Consider the following 15,742-nt stretch of genomic DNA (forward strand, 5'->3'; position numbering starts at 1 on the left):
GGACCACAATCTACTACCACCACCTAGGATCACAATTTGTGAGCGATGCAATTATATTAGTAGCCTAGGGTCCATGCTGTCTCCCTCTCAAGCCAGTATATCTGGCACCAAAAAGGTTGCCAGCACAATCACTACACCTCAAACACCATCCACACCTGCACAACACACACCTACGCATGTGGAGGTCCTCACCATAAACATACCCAAACAAAGGAGACCTCTGATGCAAAAACACACACAATCTCCACAGACCTCCACACCACCACACATAGTCCACACACCTGTGTCTCACAGCCATTAAGGTTTCACCATATACCCAAAATATTAGTCATAGGAGACTCCATTGTGAGAAACACAGATGTACCTCTCACCAGGCTGGATAAGGAGAAAGTCAAGGTTAGTTGTCTGTCATGAGCCAGAATCCACCATATCACATATGCACTGAAGTATCTCAACAACAGGTACTGTTATGACTCTCATCCAAACACCAGCGGCCAGCAAAATGCAATACAACGACACTGAAGTCTGAAATAAAATTCCAAATTGTAATTTATTTCATATAATAGTAGTAAATACTTGCAAACCGGTTTCGGCTATCAAGCCTTCATCATTCCCTTACTTTGTATGCTTAATATGTATACTCTGTCGCTCAGGTGGGGCCTGTCCCCCCCACTACTACTGGCTATGACCTGGAGTCTTACTGTAGGGGGTCACCAGGTATGCTAGCCATAGCTCTCAAGTGATAAGATACGATTATTGAGTACACAGTGACCTAGCCAGAGTACATCAGGGTCAGTAAGGGACACCTGTACAATGTTTGAACTACTCCTGTGTGACATTCACAGACTGAGAGGAGCTAAATGACAGTACATCACGTGATATGCCAGCTGTGTCCACCATTACTTACTGTCACTATTGTCTAACACACAATCCAGTAGCATTAGTGCAGGAGCCGACTGTTGTAGGATGGACTCAGAGGGCCAGAGTTGTGATCTCTGTCATAGCAGACAGAGTTGAAAGGGAAGTCTGTAGGTGTTGGACAGCTGACTATCAGCAACATGTCATTCCAAAATATGTACTACAGGCCTACTGTTGTAATCCCTATTCCCCAAAACTGCATCCTCCCATTTACATCCCATTACATGGGGGCTTCTATTACATACCTGGTAGAGTGCTGTACCCCTTTTTTGCAGAAATCCTGAAGAATAATGCTTGTGATATTGCAGTCTGTCTTTGTAAAGCAAGTCACAGACCTGTTTATCATAGACAGCTGCTTGCCTTTTGTTGGTAATGTTCATGAACAGGTGATTGCCTGTGCACCAATCTGTGGTTCAAACTTGCTAGCTACATCAAGAACAACTGGGTTGTGCTTTCATCAGCCAATGGCATGGCACAACAGTGGATATTTAAGGCCTTCAGGTAGGCCTTGGCCCCTTTCCTAGACTGTGATATGGACATTATTGAGGTATGGAGACTACAGCATTGCAGTGGGTAGGTAAAACTACTGTCGACTGTTGGGATGTATGTTGTATGTCCACAGTTTTGCATGCTATGTTTGGCCATTGTGAAAACACTTTCTGATTATGTGGCAGTTTATTGTTAAACAATGTAGGTTAAGGTCAGTAAGGGGAAGACAGATATGAGTGTCATACTTTATACACATCAGAATATGCATGCTGCTGCAGTAGCTGCTGGTCTATCAGCTGTGTATATTTGTAGGGGAAGACTGTGACACATGTTCATGTCGCTTGACCTTTGACCCCCACCCCTTTATGTATGGGTGTTGTGTAGATCCCTTGTTCTATTGGTTGTGAGGTATGGTAGCTCTGTAGCAGGTAGCTGAACATGCTGTTGCATATGTTGCAGGCTGCAGCTGCTGCGTTTTGCCCAGGAGTAATACTGGGAAGTGTGAACACAATGGAGGACATCAAACTGTATGTGTCAGTGAGGGAGCAGTGTCAGCTCTGTTGTTACAGCATAGCCAGGGTGAGGGTACCCATAACAGTCCAGGTGAGGCATGTGCTTCAGATGCATATGTTATGTAATAGTGCCATTTAGAGAGTGGTAGGCGACATTTAGGAAGCATATACATATTTGTGCAGTGTGTCCCAACCTACAGGCCTTGGATGTGCTCACATGGGTAGCAGTGAATAAAGCAGCAGCAACCGGTTCTGCTTAAAATTGCAGGACTCAGTCATTTATTTGTTGTATTCACAAGCATGTACTTGAAGTGCAACAGACTGGAATTGAACCCAGGACTGTGGGTGGCAAAATGTACAGCATGAGTCAATACTACAGCAGGTGTATTTGCAAAATATATGTGCATGCATACAGTGTGTTACACAGGATTTGCATAAGCATATGTGTTCGGATGAGTATGACGTGACACTGAACTGTCTGTCATGATTTTGTAACCTCAATCTGTATTGACTTGGTAGTACATCAACACACAGAAAAAGTTTTGTGAAAACTGTGCCAAATTTAGGTGGCACAACTGTGGACATTCTGCAACAGTCTGTGCAATTGTCAGCTATACCTAATATCCTAGGCCTCGTGTAGATCCATCATTATTTATTTGGCTGTGTACTGGTTTGGTGTCTGCATCACAGTCTCAAGTACACTGTTAATTTTCTCATTATATTTATTTATTTATTTATTGCATTTTTGAATCGGGAAAGTCCACTGGGCCTGGATAAAGCCCATTTTCGGTGGAAGCCAGGGGAGAAAAACTCCACAAAATTCCATACAAAGAAAAATATCAATACACATAACAGAATAAAAAAAATGAGCAGTACTATTACATCAAATGAAACTGATACTGAAACAACAGTGAAACGATTACAATAGTGGATGTATAGAAGTAATAAATGACATATATTTAAATGACATTTATGTATATTCAAATAACACATAAATATAATATTTTGCAGGTTCGTGGCTTTGAGGAGTTAAGTATAGTGTAAGAATAGTAGGAGATAGAAGGTCAAAGGAGATAAAGGACGGGGAAGCAGGAAGTAGGCAGAGTGAAGGAAAGGAAGTGATAGAGGTATAACACCAGGGAGAGGAATCAGGAGTTGGGGTTGTGTGTTGGGGAACAGGTGCATAACCATTATGAGGAGAGATGTAGTTTGAGGGATTTCTTAAATGTGGCTGGGTTGCTGATAGTTCTGAGTGAAGGGGGGAGCTTATTCCATGCCTTAGAGACAGTATAGGAATACAACATTTGACCGACTGGGAGCTTAGGTTTCTCTATGGATAGTAAAATTTTGTTTTTGGACCTAAGAGGTTGGTTAGGGTGATACATGGTTAGTATGGAGGAGAGGGAAGGGCAGGTTTCTGGGTGGTAGATGAGCTTATGGGCTGCAGTTAATTGTAAAAATGTGAGATAGTATGGGGATTCTAGCCAATTTAGTTGATGCAGAGGGGAACAGTGGTGGGTAGAACATTCTGCATTTGTAGAAAATTTAGCGGCTTTGTTATAAAAAAAGTCAAGTTTTGTTCTCAAGGAAGACTGTAGATTGGTGAGGATGGGAGCACCGTATAGAAGTGCTGGAAGCAGAAAGGATGAGGCTAGAGCCTTTTTTATGGTGGGACTAAGAAATAGTTGTGCCTGTACAGGGCACCTAGTTTTTGATGGGGTTTTTTTTTGATGTTATTGTAAATGTGAAGGTTAAAAGTTAATTTGTTGTCAATGATGACACCTAGTAATTTGGTGCTGGGGACGACTGCAATAATGGTGTTATTTTGGGACTGAATGGAGAATAATGACTTGTCAACAGGGCTGGATTTTGTGGGGGTCAGTTTTAAAAGCTTTGTTTTATTGGGGTTGAGATCAAGATGGTTCTGAGATATTCAGGTTTCAGTGGAAGAAAATGCTTCTTGGGTGAGACGCTGTAGTGCAGGGGCAGATTTAGCAGAGCAGATAATAGTAGAGTCATCAGCATACTGGATAACAGTATTGTGGATGAGAGAGGAATGAAAGTTATTGACAAATATGATGAATAAGAGGGGTCTGAAAGTTATTGACAAATATGTTGAATAAGAGGGGTCCCAGTATAGAACCTTGGGGAACACCTGTATTTGTAGTTATGAAAGGGGAGGAAGAATGTTGCCATTTAGTAGACTGCTACCTGTTACTGAGATAGTTAGGAAACCATTGTAGGGTAGGGGGAGACAGCCCAAGATTAGAGAGTATAGTAAGCAGGAAGGGGTGGAATATAGTGTTGAATGCCTTTGATAGATATAGGAAGAGTGCTGAGACTAAGGAACCAGCATCTCAATCTCTGTTTACTGTGTTGAGGAAGGAATGAGGGCAGTGTTGGTACTATGTATGGGCCTAAAGCCATGTTGACTGGGGGAGAGGATTTGGTGTTGTATCAGGTGACTGAGGAGCTGAGTGTGAATACATTTCTCTGGTATTTTGGAGATAGGGGTGAGAATAGCAATGGGATGGAAATTTGAGATGACAGAGTTGCTGCCACCTTTGTGAAGGGGACGGATAAACACTTTTTGCCAGATATCTGGTATATAGGATTCCTGAATGGACCTGTTGAGGAGGTTGCTGCTAGGATAAGCAATAGAAGAGGCTGAGAGTTGTAAGCATTCTCCAGGTAAGTTATCAGGGGTGTTGGTACAGGGTTTGAGTGTGTGAAGAAGATTTTTGATAGTGGAGGTGGGTATGAGTGTTAGTGTGAAGAGGTAGAGGATTTGAGGGGGAGTGCACAGGTGCAGTTTTTGGTGGGTCAGCTGTAATAGGTGGGTAGGTGGTAGTAAGTTTCTTTATGGTGTTGATGAAGTATGTGTTAAAGAGGGAGGCTATCTCAGAGAGTGTTTTTTTTTTCTGGGTTTGGACATGGGTTGTTGTTAGTTCCAGGGTGGAGTAGAGAGTTGATTGCTCCCCAGAAATTCTTGGGGTTTAGTCTCTGTTAGTCTTGGATAGCCTGGAAGTATTATTTTTTGTTTTTGATAACTAGGCATATAGCTTGATTGCAAAGTTGTTTATATTGATTGAGGTTAGACAATGTTTTTTTTTTTGCCAGCTTTCCAGGCTTTGCCCTAGAGGACATAACTTACTTTGTGGACTTTGTAAGCCAAATTGCAGGTTTTGACTTGATCCTTTTTAACTAAAGTGGGGAAAGACTATTAAGGATTTTAAGACATGTAGAACTGAAGAATTCTATGGCTTCATTAAGTGGGAGAAATTTTAGTGGGCTCCAGTAAATGTTTTGCAGGATGTCATTGAAGGTGTTTGGGGAGAAATGGGATAGATCTCTGGTGTATCTATATTGGTGTAAGTGTGGTATGGAGGTGGGCTTATGTATTATGAATGCTGGAGAGTGATCACTAATGCTATTTGGAGAGTCTCTGATGTGGCATTTTTTTTCTGAGTCGAAAACCAAGATCCAATCCAAGATTGATCCTTTGTTTTCTTTGATGTTGGGTCTAGTTATGTGGGAGATTAGCTGAGTGTAGATGTGAAGGTTAATATCTGCAGAGGGATTATTGGTGGAAATACCTAGCCAGTTAATATTGACATTGCCTAGGATGATGGTTTCATTCTTTTATATTGCTTGTTGCCCAGGCAATAATTTCTTCAACAATAGGAGTATTATTGCCTGGGGGAATGTATATGACTATGATGCAAAGGCTTTTGCAATCATTAACTTTTTTGGAAGGTTACTAGTAGCTCTGCAATGCAGAAGTGGAGAATTGGTTTGGAATATGGGATTAATGTAAAGGAGCTAGGGAATAATAAGATGATGCCACCACCTTTTTTACGTAGTCTATCAGTTCTAAGGCAGGAGTAGTTTGGGGGCAGAAACTCAGAATCTTTGATGTATGGTTTTAGCCAGGTTTCAGTGATAGCAGTAAAGTCTGATTTATATTGATTTAGCCACGTGTGCAGTTGGGGAATCTTATTTCTAATACTTTGGAGATTAATTGTAGTAAAGTTAAGGGATTTTGTGGTATTAGGAGAATTAGGAGAGGGAGGAGAAGGGCCAAGGTTGGGATGTATGTCACCACAAATGAGTAGTTCACTGAGAAAAGGGAAATAGGTGGGTGGAGGTTTCTATTTTAAGTAATGCAAGTACTTGAAGTTGAGGTTGTACGGAAGGTTGTGGTATGGGAAGAGAGTGATTAATTTCTTTAGTAATATTAAATCTGTACTATAGAGAGTGGAGCAGATGGCAGAGTAACTGGGAAGGGTGTGTGTGTGGGTTGATGTGAATGGGGATGGTGTGGAAGGTATGTAATTTGTGTGAAAGGATAATAGTCTTAAATAAAGAGAGAGGTGGATAGTAAGTGTAAAAAGAAAGATGTTGAATATAAGAGTCATAGTTATGTGCTGTTGAAACAAAAGAGAGTTTGGATAAGAAGCATGGTGTGGGAGTAGGGTGGGGAGGCGTAGTAGGAAGGAGGGAGTAGAAAGAAAAGGATAAGAGTAGGATTAATGGGTTATGAGAGTTGGCAGTTGTAAGGAGTGGGAGGTGGGCTTGGAGGAAGGCTGTTGAGTGTGAGAGGATTGGGTCTAGGGAGAGTGGGAGGGGTGGAGAGAATGGAGCTATTGAAAGAGGGTGTGTGTGATGGATTGATGGGATAGGTGGGAGGAGTATGGAGGTGGAGGTCTTTGATTGGTGGATGGATGGGTAGGTGGAGATGAGGATGGCTATTAATGTAATTGAAGTGGGGGTGGGTGGGAATGGGGGTAGAGTAGGGGAGAAGAGTGAGCCCAAACACAGCAAAGGACGAACAGAGTGGGTTGGCCCAGCTGGAAGAGGCAGGAGTACCAAAAAAAAACAATCAGGTGCTAGTTAACAGGTAAGCTATACTGTATTAGGCTGAAAGACAATCTTTTAAAGGGGAGAAATTGAATGTAATTGAGGAACTACACTTCCGTGTTGTGAGGGCTTTAGTACATATAAAAATATGGGCAATGGAAGGGGTTTCACAAGAGTTTAAATTTGTTAGTTTGTTATTATGTAATCATATTTAAAAGGGAAATTGGGCAGTATGTATTGGCTTTTTCTAGATGTCTACTGCCATCTAGTGGATTTTGAAAGGAATAACAAAGCAATGAACTAAAAAGCCTAGAATTAAAAATGAGAGACAGAGTAGGAAATAGAGACATCCTCAGGGAGTCTGCAAGTGTGCAAGCCATTATTTACATCCAAAACTGCACTAAAACAACAGCTTAAAGCTGTAGGTTGACACCTACACTGTGGGATTAGTTGAGAGGCTCCTGCTAGAAGTCTGACCAAGGGTTAACAGCTAGTACTGCAGAGAATAGAGCCCGAGCAAAAATGTAGGATGAAGTAGTGATGGTAGGGCAGTCAGAGAAAGATGGCATTCATTCAAGTTGTAAAAGAAGAAGAAGAGAGAGAGGTGAAATAAATACAAGGCAATGTAAAGGGATAAAATAATAAAGTTAAAGTGGGAAGTAGGAACCTAACAGGTATGCTACAAAGAGAGAGGGAAGCTGGGGATAGTTGGCCTGGTAGGGACCCAGGTGGTAAAATTAATGTGTTAGAACTGATTGGAGGACTGGAAAAATAAGCATGGAAGGCAGAGAGGGGGCCAGGGAAGTGAAGATGGAATGGGGACTAAAAAGGTGTCTGAAAAGAATAGGTTGGGGAGTAGGTTAAAGAGGGATAGAAATAGCAGGGGTAAAAAATAATAACTGAAAGGAGTCTAAGATGTTTAGAACAGCAGGAGTATTTTAAAATGACTACAATTATAAGGTAAAGTTCACGTAAGAAACCACATTGTTCACAGTAGTTACCATGCAACAGACCATATTAATGGGAAAATGGCAAGGCCAAATTCAGTAGGTTGAATGACACTTGTTAACACTAATTAATAGACAATTTTAAGCCTGTATTCAGGCTAATGACAATTTTAAGGCTAGCTGAAGGCTAAAGATCACATTGTTCAGTGCATTACTCATACAATAGCCTGTAGTAATGTGAAAATGGCAAAGATAGTTTCAGTAGGTTGAGTGGGCCTTCTACCCCAAATAGACAGGGAAACACTGCTATACATTTATATTACAGGTCTATAACAGAAATACACAGTTTATGAGCTGTGTTAGCCTCAGAAAAGTACAATAGTATGCTCAGATAAAAACTGATTATATACAACTATAAATAAGATCTCATCTGGTAAGCTGTATGCGAGTACAAACAGTAACATGCATGTATCACAACTGCTTTTGAGGCCACTGGAGTAAATATCAGATGGAATATGTAACAGTATCTTTAAATAAAGCAGAATGACAGCAAATTTCCACTTACTGGCAAGCACACTGCAATGGAGGTCTGAGGGAGATGTCTAGGGTAAGAGAAAAGAGATTTAAAAATGATGCCACAAATGCAGACTGATAATTATAGATTCTGCTTGGGTAAAAAGTGGGGGGAGGGCACAACATGTGTTCTGGGAGAAAGGGGATGAATTTTATTCCCAGGATAATGTCCCACCAAGCTGGAAGAGGAAAGAGTGCCAAAAAAAAAAAAAAACAATCAGGTACTAGTTAACAGGTAAGCTATACTGTATTAGGCTGAAAGAAAATCTTTTAAACGGGAGAAATTGAATGTAATTGAGGAACTATGCTCTCATGTTGTGAGGGCTTTAGTACATATAAAAATATGGGAGATGGAACAAGCAGTGTGTCACTGGCAATCAGGATATGTTTATGGAAACACCTGCTTTATTTCAGAGCTGAGTGGCCTAGTGGGCTAATTTACTATGCTGTAGTTGACAGGGTTCCTGGTTTGAGATTTGGCAGAGGTAATTATTTTGCAGAGGTGCCTAACAGTGTCAGAAACACAGAAGGTGATTAAGGCAGTTTTAATTGGGCTTATGTGGTGCACCACTTAGCTCTGCTTAAACCCGTGCTAATTCCAAAAAAAGAGATGAAAAAAAAGGGGTGTTAGGAAAGTGGTGAAATGGGGGCAAGCAGGGGAAAAAGCACTGTGAAAGGCAGGCAGGGATGTGCAGGATGGGTGTAGGAAAGGACCATAGCTCTCCATTTCTTGTACAGCAACAGCTGTGCAGGTTGTAGTGAATTTGGAATTTGGAGCCTCACACCCCAGAGAGAGGGGTGATGGTGACATAACTCTGTTGATTAAATAATGTAATGATTGATTGTGTCTAGTGGATGTGGGTGCAAAATGGAGAGCTGTGTATGGGGCAATATTTTTTTTGTGAGACAGATGCCCCTTTTTTTAAGGAAAGAGTGTAATGTTAGGATAGGGATATAGGTATGTGTGGGGAGCTAAGTTGGGTAGGAGAGGTTGCATTTGCAAACAGACAAGACAGCACATAGGGGCAGTGAGTGACACATGAGGGGGTAAATACCTTGGGCAGGAAAAGTGTTGTGGAATAAGATAGCCATGTGCCCTCAGATAGCAGCAGTGAGACTGCGCTCCATACCCATGGGCAGTCAACACTGCTCCTTCACTGCCCCATAGGTGGCTGTACTGGGGGCTGGGTGCTGGGGGCACCTTACCCCTCTAGTTTGGCCAGTCTGCCCTCAGTCCAGTGCAGGTGATCTTCGTAGCCATGGTACACAATCCTGTGCACCATTCCTGGTAGCTGTTTCTGGGTGACAACTCCCTCTCCACACCCGCTCTTGGCGGGGGGGGTGGGCCCCATCACCTGAGGTGGTTCTATCCATAGGTAGTGCAGGGTCAGCAGAGGGCCCACCACCAGGTTGGGTCCCTGACATGCTGGGACCTGGTGCCATGGCCGGCTGAGGTAGGGTAGGTGGATTGCCAGGGACCAGCCTACCCAGTCAAGCTATGTTGTTGAGGTATTTCAAAGTGTATAGGTTAGGAATGAACAGAACATTTAGTTAGTTATAACAGCATGCCAGAATGTTACAATTAACCCAGAAACATAACACTGCATAGCATATGGAAAACACGGTAAGTGAGATAACAGTCAGTATATTAACAGCATACCAGTAACAGTTATGGCATAAGGCCAACAACATAGGTAATTCAACAAGGTTTGTTAGCATGCAACCATTGTAATACATAACAATAATAAAACACAAGGCCCAACATAACATTTTGAGAACAACATATGTTAAAAGTAAACCATACCTGATATATAACAATAATAAATTATGATGCAGATAAGGGGGGGGTACATTCTATTACTACCAGTATAGGCTATATTGTTTGCAACAGTACTCTTATATACTTTACAGGTCTGCCCTTACTTTATGTATACAAATGCCCTATAGCTTTTGTAGCACCTACATATCTCTCAAGCTATCTGCATGGGACAGTATAGCCAAGCTGTAACACCTACAGATACACAACTACAGGGGACTATTACATATCAGGGGGACATATATGACTACCAAGGTGTACTGTGGACTGCTGTAGTGGGATTGTGCTCTTGACATAAATCAAGTGGATGATAAATCTGTGTCCAAGGGATTTGGCAACAGTGATCATAGTCCATGACAGCGTGACACTTGAGAGACATGTATCATGCACAGTACAGAGAGTTTACCTATCATGCCATCCTTGGCAGGCAAGGGGTTAGACTATCAGCAGACATTCACAGACACACCAGGCATACAGCCATACCAAGATTACACAGTTTTATTTATTTTATTCACTTTTCTGACTATTGTACTTGTTGACTTTATTTACTGATGTCTTATCACCCTGCTGAGCAATGCTGTTAACACACTGATACATCTGAACACAGAAATTATTAACCCATTTGAATATCTACTACAGCCATTTATTTACCTGTCTTCCTGTGGGAAGAACATCTCTTAACAATACATATTTTTTTCTATAAATATTTAGTAGTAGTTGTCCCTGGATTTGAACCCTGGTCTGTGTGTGACAAAATGTACATCACACCTGGCATTTATCAAACTGAACTAAGGAGCCACTGCTAAATATTGTTTGACTGATATGTGTCTAGAGCTCACCTGGTAACAAAATATGACCTGGTTATAGAGGTAGAGTGTTATACAACACTGCAGTGACACTTGAACACACATGCATGAGATTCATGCATGACAGAGATAGTAGGTGAACTGTACAGTAATACATGGAATGCAGGTGTAGACAATTAACCCCTAGTGGGTGGGAATATGTGTGATCTTTACAGATCATATCAGAGTGCTGGGCTGGCTACCTGACCCATATACAGTTGCAGATGGTATATTTGCAGTCTACAGCTATTACAGTTTCATACTTGCGTGCAGCAGCATACCTAAGAGCAGGAATATATATAGCTGAAATGCAATGTTTAACACAACACAGTCCTGAGATGCACAATATACCTTGGACATTCCTACTATTGCTTCAGATCTTAGTGAAGTGTGGGATGTTGGCATAATGCTTAAGGTGCTTACCTAAGAAACACAAGGTGCAGGGTTTGATTCTCACATGTGGTAATTGGCTAGGCTTAAAATGACCCCCCCCCCGAGGACAGTTAGCCTAGTATGAATCTAAAAACAAATATCATTATGCATTATATCTTGTAGTACAGCTCCACATCTACAGTTTAGCACAACACTCTTTATTAGAAAACCTTCACTCAATTAGTGGTATTATTCCTGTTTTTACTTCACAGCAGATATAATACTCAATTTCATGACTAACAGCTCAAAATACACACATGTTGCACAACACAGCTTTATTAGGGGTGACTTCATGCAGTGATTGTTATATGTCTAGAATCTTTTATGATGAACAGTTCATATGATGCAAGTGTTGCAATACAGCCATAATTCCTTAATTAATGCAGTGAAACTTTATTTCCTTAACATTATTAATGCGGTAGTAACTTTATTTCCTTAACATTATCAGATGTCATGCTTTCATATTTATTGAACCGTACCTGGCATTACTCAGTTATATCAGTCCACGTCTATGACCACATTCATTGCAGTACAATCAAAACTGAATATACCTACTAATTTACTCTTTCTTGTTTATATTACTATAGATTGCAACATACATATGTATTCACCACACTCACAGCACAACCTGGCGAGGTGCCCTGCATGGGCCTTCAGGTTGCAAGCTATCTCCTCTGCAGCTGTGAGGAGAGAAATACACCATTACGCATACCTGTCTATTACACATTCAGAGTAGAATTTGGTAAAACAATGATAACAATACTTACAAATGGGTGGGATATTCCCATCTCTAGCATCTTGGATCCAGGTGGCCAAGAGCTCCCCCTTATGATGCTTCAGGTCATCAGTATGATGATGCACATACTCACCTATGTGGGGGATACCAGTTGCACTGGTGAGATAATGTGCCAGCCAGTCCCAGGCTGCTGGTACTGGCCATGCAGCAGATGGACATCATGGTATTTTACAAGGAGTCCAACCATGACCCTGGACTCCAGAATGCCCATTTGCTGTGCCCGGAAGTGTGCACCCTTTACAACTCCTGTCATAATCTCTGTCAAGATTAGACTTCAACAGATTATGGCTGTATTGCCACCTGTTGCACTTATATAAACCTGTTTTCCCACCCTTTACTGCCATTGGGCCATTTTTAAAAATGTGGCACTTTTCTTAGCACTGCACAAACCCACTGAGCTCAGCCAAGCAGTGCTTAAACTGGCAATGCTTAGTGGTGCACAAACCAGCTTAGCTGAGCTTGCCACTACTTAAATGGGCATTGCTTACCTGTGCTTTGCTCCACTTAGCAATGTGAAAACCAGTTAAGCACAGCGAAAACAGTCCTTGTTTAAGCAGTGCTTGGCAAGGCTTAGCTGTGCTTAGTGGAACTTAGCTGTGTATTTACAAACTAACCAGTTTGTGTATATTCAAACCCTGCACTTACTGCACATAAGGCTTTCACTCTAATCATTCAGCTACATGGCCATTTGAAATGCTGTTATACTTTTACTTATATCTCTCCACTATGTTTAAGAACTGCTAAGCACCATGCAGCACTGTGCAAACCTGCTCAGCTATGCTTAAACATGACCTTTGCTAAATAATTAAATGTATTTGGTTTCTATTTTTAGATGCCTGCCATGTGTCCATTGTTGCATGCCACACCTTGCAAACACACACACACACACACACACACACACACACACACACACACACACACACACACACACACACACACACAAATTAAAATACCTTTTAAATGCATTGATATCTGGCACTTTGACAGTGCAGGGAGTGTGCTACTCATCTCCGGGTACAGTAACACTCTCCCTATATTGATTCACTAACTGTGTTACACAGCTCTCCCTCAGTAATGTGCCTTCATTAATATGCAGGGCGTTCTGCCAAGGGGGATCGGCATACACAGCCACGGTACCTTTCATGTAGGTCATCCAATATTCCTACATGGAGTTTATTAAATCCCCAGAAGAATCTTTTATAAAAGGCACAATATCAAAAATACATTTAAGGTTTAATTTTCTAAGAAAAAGCTTAATGTCCAGATGCTTTTTCAGTAGGAATAAAAGTAAAACCTTTTGAAAGAACTCCAAGTTTGTCTTCAGAAACAGTCTTAGTATTAAGGTTAAAAATGTGCCAATCTGTAATCAGCATCCTCTCCTCTCCCCTTCCCTACTTTCTTCGCTTGGGCTATTTTCCCTATTTTGGTTATTTGCAAGCCATCTATCTAGCTTGCTGTTGTAACTGTAACAGTTCTATATAGATAAAATTGTCAGGAGGTTAGCATTTAGAATCAGGGAACATATTTCAGCTATTAAGAAAAAAGATGCCACTAATGCTTTTACCAGACATAGTTGGTGCTGTAAGGATTTTTGCAAGTTTGTCTTTTTAGTGATAGAAAAGGTAGCTCAGTTTATATTCTGTGGATCAGTTTAATAATTATTTAAAATATTTAGAACTTAAGTGGCAATTTTTTAATTGTGGATGTTGCACATGGATTAAATGATATGATTTCTGTAAAATATTGCTGAAATATAAAACTATTTGAAAAGTTTGAACATATATATATATATATATATATATATATATATATATATATATTTATATGTGTGTGTGTATGTGTATTATTTAGTGGTTTAATACGTCATTATTTTAAAACGTTGATAGATTGTTTTAGCAATTTTTATAGACTATTTAAATAGCTTATGAACTGAAGCATCATATTTGATGGTCTATTATTATGTCATTTCCTTTACTGTGAATTTGAAAATGCTGTGCTTTTAATACATGTTATTTTCTGAAGAAGTTCTATCAAGTAAAGAATGAAAGTGCTTAAAAATAAATGTTCTGCGTTTTGAATTTATTGTGTATTTTTGTGTATCTGGTTGCTGCACTGGTGAAGTACCCTGAGGGCTTTGTTTCAGATGCCTTATTTTATCCCTTGGTTCCAGTGTTTTTTACATAGCTTACAATCAATGGCTATACACAGTATATACAAAGCATAAGTCAGACAACTTGACTGTAGCTACACGAAGACCCTTGATGAGAGTAGGCAAAAAGGGGAAATAGGCTAAACTGTAAGAGGCATATAAGAAACAGAGAAGACAAGAGAGTAGGAGGATACACAAAAGAAAGTGTAGCAGAAGCTTGGCGATAGGGCCTCTGTGGAAACATTTACATTGGTCTTGTTTAAGAGATAAGCTTTGAGCTCTCGTCTGAAATTTGAGTGACTGATTACGTCTTTTACGTAGTGGTTAAAACTCAAAAAGTATCATTAATGTACTGCAATTTAATTTAGGGGGTTGTAGAATAAAACCTGATTGAGTGTGTTTTCTGTGAAGGAAGTTAAGTGGTAACTTTTGATGCTAGAGGTGAGAAAGTCTCAAGATGTAATAGTTTAAATAAAAGTAAGCCAAGCAAGAGGTCTGATGTTTTCTTAATGAGTAAGAAATGAGGTTTCTTAGTAGTATAAGAGTGATTCTCAAGCTTGACGGAGCTGCAATGAATTGATGTATTTTTGCTGGAGTATGTATGTATGTTTGTATGTATGTATATATATATATATATCTATATATATATATATATATATATATATATATATATATATATATATATATATATATATGTATATATATATATATATATATATATATATATATATATATATATATATATATATACACATATATATATATATATATATATATATATATATATATATAGTTCCTGCATTTTTATTTGTAACTGTCACTATTAAGGGAAGACTATCCCTGGGATTCAGCAAGCAGCCGTGCAGGAATAAGTTATTCCTGCATGGCAGGAACCGTTCCCATACAGCATCGCAGCACGCCTTGCATATTCATGAAGGCGCACTGCCTGTGCTGTTAAATGGACACAGAGCTGTGTACGAGTGCAGGGGGTGTGTCTGAGAGCAGAGCTCTCATAATACACATACCCCTGCACTCCAGAATTGCCTTTCAGCAATTAAAAATGAGCGAGAATGCTCGTAACACCTGCAACCCGTCAGGAAAACAAAAGTGGTCAAAGGTAAAAGGGACAATCATCCCTACCAAGCATACCTCTCAACTGTACAGATTTTTGCAGAATGCCCAGAAGTTTGCCTCATATTCATGGTTTTCCCCCTAAAATGGGTACCTGTCTGGAAAATAGCTGAGGATTGAAGTAATTAAATAATGATAAAACATTTGAGTATAAGACTCCACACATCTGTCAGAAGAATCATGCTAATATAAAACCTAATTATTCTATCAACTTTTTAAGTTTGTAAGAGCAATATTTAAAATCCGCCTTTATTTGTCACCCCATCATTGTAGC

The sequence above is a fragment of the Protopterus annectens genome, chromosome 2.part2 (assembly GCF_019279795.1).
Source record: "Protopterus annectens isolate FY-2018-M chromosome 2.part2, PAN1.0, whole genome shotgun sequence".
Lineage (NCBI taxonomy): Eukaryota > Metazoa > Chordata > Ceratodontiformes > Protopteridae > Protopterus > Protopterus annectens.